This window comes from Engraulis encrasicolus, chromosome 9, assembly GCF_034702125.1.
Source record: "Engraulis encrasicolus isolate BLACKSEA-1 chromosome 9, IST_EnEncr_1.0, whole genome shotgun sequence".
Lineage (NCBI taxonomy): Eukaryota > Metazoa > Chordata > Actinopteri > Clupeiformes > Engraulidae > Engraulis > Engraulis encrasicolus.
This window is the reverse complement of record NC_085865.1, coordinates 19,863,281-19,868,280: the sequence shown is the minus strand read 5'-3', so window position 1 is coordinate 19,868,280 and position 5,000 is coordinate 19,863,281. Positions and strand designations below refer to the sequence as shown.

Here is a 5,000-nt window from a genome sequence, read left to right as displayed (position 1 = left end):
ACACACACACACACACACACAATGTACACACAGACACACGCACGCATGCATGGACACAGCCACCCATCCACACGGACAGATGGACACACACTTCAAACTTCAAACAGGACAAACAAACAAAAGCCTACAGTTTGTTAATGAGGAAATTAAAAGCTATTACACATACACGCCTATAGGAAAGCCATTTGTGGCCGCTGTGGTGATTAGCTTATGTGCATGTGGTGTTTTGGTCTAATTAGCCATAGAGACTAGCTTAAGAGGTAACATTAGCCTCAAGTGCACACACCATGTTGCTAATGACGTGCATTAATATGAGCAAAGGTTGGTTGATTTTATTTTGTGCCAATGCTGGCTAGAAAGTTGTGTGGGGGGAGGAAGCATTTAAGCATTTTTGCAGGTGCATTTAGCATCTGTTGAGATGGTTGGTGGATGAGTTGGATTGACAAGATACAAAGCCAACTGTCAGGTAGCCTACAAAGCCCATGTACTAGTTTGTAAAGTTTGAGGAGAATAGCAGGCCTACTGTAGGTCATATTCTGTGATGTTGTGGCAGGAAGATAAAGCAAGTGTTTTGTTTCACAGCAGCTATCGCTAATTATTAATTGGATGTTAATTACAGCCTATTTGATAAAACATACTGTATTGTGATGTTCCTTTGTGTATAATGTGTGGTGTTTGCCTCCGTATTTTGAGTGAATAAATTACATTAAGCTGATGCAACTGACTGTGAATTAGACACAGGGATTATCCTTTTGGTGCAATGTGGAGTTGGCTACCTTGCTCAAGGGCACCTCAACCATGGACAAGGCTATAGGAGAGTGCTATAGGAGGATGGGAGAATGCCATCAACCATATTTTTCGTACTGGTACAGGAATCGAGCTTACCGTTAGAGATGGGATTTCTGGCTCTTTCACGGGATCCGGATCATAGTGGCTCCTTCCTTCCAAAGAGCCGTTCAAAAAAACTAGCACTTTAGAACGTTTTTTTTTTTATTAGTGAATCAGTGTTAAGAAGATAGCATTTTGGTAATTTTGTCAAAACAACAACTGATTGTCCTCCTCCTTCTAAAGACTGGTGCAGACACTTGTGTTATTCCCCAAATTAAAGTACTCACGTGAAGGTTATGTGACTAAAACAAATGAAAAATGAACGAAAGTGGTAGACTCCTCCAGCTGTGATTCGGTTCCCGTCGTTCACGTCTAGGAGCCGTTCAAAAGAATCGCTTCTTTCACGAACGTCACAACACTCCTTGCGATGCTCTGATGCAAAGACCAACACCCTAATCACCAGGCCCCAGATGTCAAACATAGCTTTATATATTTAATTTTAATACGCAGACTTTCTCATTTTACAAATAAATGATTTCAGTAAACAAATGGGAATTTTCTCAAACGAGGGAAAAGGTTTATGTTCTTCTCACACTTTTCAAATTGAACCAAGCATGACACATCATGAAGATGCCAATAGTAATAAGCTTCACATCATTACACACACACACACACACACACACACACACACACACACACACACACACACACACACACACACACACACACACACACACACACACACACACACACACACACACACACACACACACACACACACACAAAGCTCAAATCTCTTTTTCAAGCCTATCTGCAGTTTCCCACCAGAACGTCTTTGTCAGACGGTTCACTTGGTTGCTGTTAGCTCATTGCTTCTGCATTATTCGTCCAGGCGAGAGAGAGAGAGAGAGAGAGTGAGAGAGAGAGAGAGGGAGGGAGGGAGAGGGAGGGGGAGAGAGAGAGAGAGACTCCATAGCCTGCGAGAACAAGATAAGCCCACCCCAATTAACTTTGGACCGCACTGATGAGAAATTACACCCTTTTTTCATTTCCGCTCATCGTTTTCTTTAGGTCGGGAAAAAGCTTGTCACTCGTTCAGCATATAATATCAGCATTTTCTTGACAGGTGTGTGTGTGTGTGTGTGTGTGTGTGCGTGTGCGTGTGCGTGTGCGCGTGCCTGCGTGTGCGCGTGCCTTCGTGTACTTGTGCTTGTGTGCACATGTGTGTAGACTCATTGCCAAAGACCATAGAGTATGTAAGATGTGGGTTTGTGAAGTAAATTTATATTCCTGTCAGATAATGGTGTCGGCACCATTGTAAAGAAATTGTCCAAACCTTGTGCAGGTCATGTCTCACATTCACAGTGGTACCTACCCTCTGGTTTGTTGTATAGATAAACAGAGAAAAGGAGAGTGAGAACAAGAGAGAGAACAGAGAAAGAAAGAGAAGTTAGAGAAAGGGAAAGAAAGAAAAACGAAAGTCTGTGTATAAAAAGTGAAAGTGTGTGTGTGCTTGTGAGAGAATAGGATTGCACCAATCCAAGAGCAGCAAAACCTTTTTCTTCCTTTTTCATCGTGTCATACTTGGACGCCCCTGGACTCCTACTGCGAAACAAACAAAAAATCATTCACCCTGATTGTTTACTTCCATTCTCTGGAGAGAAGAAAGGGGGGGGGAGATAAATGGGGGCCAGTGTGGAGACAATGGAGACTAAATCATTGCTTTTGCTTCCTGTCCTGAACCTGTGTTCCTTAACACTGGGGGGTACAGTAGCAGTGTGTTGGGCTGTGTCTTGGTGAACAGCTAGTACACACACACACACACACACACACACACACACACACACACACACACACACACACACACACACACACACACACACACACACACACACACACACACAAACACACACACACGCACACACGCACGCACACACACACACACACACTAGAGTGCAGTGTTTACAATCAAAAACGCATGCATACTGTAACTATTGTTTGAATTATGTGCATTGAAGTACTCTGATCTACTATCTCATTATAGTATTATGATGACATTGGAAAGGTTTTAAACACATGGGCAGTTTGCGCTGTCATACTTGTGACAGTGCGACACCTGTGAGGATTTTATGGGCAAAAGTGTAATTTATTGCAAAGGTATAGAGAAAGTGAGGTAGAAAAGACATAAGTGGGGGTGGTGGTGGGGGGGCTGTAACTAAGCACTCATCTCTGTGGTCACAAGTAATACTATAATTATTATGAATAATAATGCTTTTGCCAATAATAATAATAATAATAGTTTAAGAAATAATAATAGTGGAGTGACATGGGGCGGCTGTGCTAGCTTGAAGAGGAGATGCAAGAGAGGTTTATTCATGCGAGTGTGTGTATATGCAAGTGTGAATGTGGGAATAGCCAGAACTCTCTCCACCCTCATTCATGGCCGAGAGAGAGAGAGAGAGAGAGAGAGAGAGAGAGAGAGAGAGAGAGAGAGAGAGAGAGAGAGAGAGAGAGAGAGAGAGAGAGAGAGAGAGAGAGAGAGAGTCCCTGGGGGCATATGACCCAACATTGCCTCATAGTAGTGGACTGCCACTGTGCCTCGTTGACTTTGGATAATAGCATGCCATGTAATGAAAGTGTATTGTCACTACAGCGCCGTTCAAAACCCAGGTGTCGTAGCAATTAATTGCAGTGACAAACTCTGACAAAATAGGTGACAATGAGGCATCTCAAAGGTTCAAAGTGTGCCTGTTTGTTTCAGTACCATTGGTTTTTATCACTGAGAAACCAGGGGTTGATTTTTCAGTGAGCGTGTGTAGTACGGGGGAAGTTGAGAATGCCTACAGAAACCCCACACTGTCACACCCTGGAGTTCTCCTCATGAAAACCCATGATCCTGATAACATTCCCCAGGATGTAATGCAGTTTGCCACCATGTCATGAAGGAGTGGGTAAGAGGAAGCTCCGCTGCTGGCATGGCCTTGACATCCTCCTCAAGCTACAGTAGAACCCCCAAACAGCTCATGCCTTCTTTTTTTCCCCCCAATGGAAATATTGAACGTTGCTTTCCTCCATAGTCACATTCGTTCGTGCCAAGTCATTTTAATTGCACTCTTTCCACACTTCCGTTTAATGTCAACTCAACTCACACCCCCCCCCCTCTCTTTCTTTCTTTCTTCTGCTGCCTTTTGTCTCTCGCTATTTTCTTTTTTTTTGCCAAATACCACGAGAGTCAGACTCATTGAACGGAGGACAATGCTGCCGCACTAGAAAAGCAGCGAACAGACAGAGAGAGAGAGAGAGAGAGAGAGAGAGAACATTTTCAAAAGAAAAAAACACTTTTGGCATGCTCTCAATGTTTATTCATGCCCAAACCATGAAGGTGCACAATACACACACACACACACACACACACACACACACACACACACACACACACACACACACACACACACACACACACACACACACACACACACACACACACACACACACACACACACACACACACACACACACATAGATGCACACCAATTCACACACACACACGTGCGGCGCGCGTGTGCACGCACACACCCGCCCACGCACGCACCTCCGCGCGCGCACACACACACGACACACAGATGCAAGCATGCACACACACACACACACACACACACACACACACACACACACACTCTCACACACACACACACACACACACACACACACACACACACACACACACACACACACACACACACACACACACACACACACACACACAGACCAATTGATAGAAAGCAAGTATGGACTCAAGGACGGAGAGCTCTTCATGTACCCCCGAGAGCTGCACTTGCACAGGCAAATTGGCACAGCCCTACAAAAGACACATGAATAAAATGCCTCTATTGAATATATAAATGACAGTTTTGCCAAGTGTTCTAACAACCCGCATGGATGTCAGGGGCATTACTTTTCTACATCAGGTCTCACCGTATTAACCCTGATGACAGCTCGCGTGTCAGTCAGTGGCGTTTCGCCTTAGGAGATCCATCCCTTTATGTGTTTCCCCCTAATGTATACTCATCATCACCTTTGACAGGTCTCTGAGTAAGATGTACATGCAAATTGGCTCACAAGTAATTCATGAGCTTCAGAATTTATGTTTCCACTCGAATCCCTGTACATAT

At 44.1% G+C, this 5,000-nt stretch overlaps 1 protein-coding gene across 1 annotated transcript in view; it reads left to right on the top strand.

Annotated features, from left to right (window-relative positions):
- Positions 1-5,000, top strand: part of ctnnd2a (catenin (cadherin-associated protein), delta 2a) — a 458,968-nt gene that overhangs the window by 402,254 nt on the left and 51,714 nt on the right. The gene's annotated exons all lie outside the window — the stretch shown is intronic.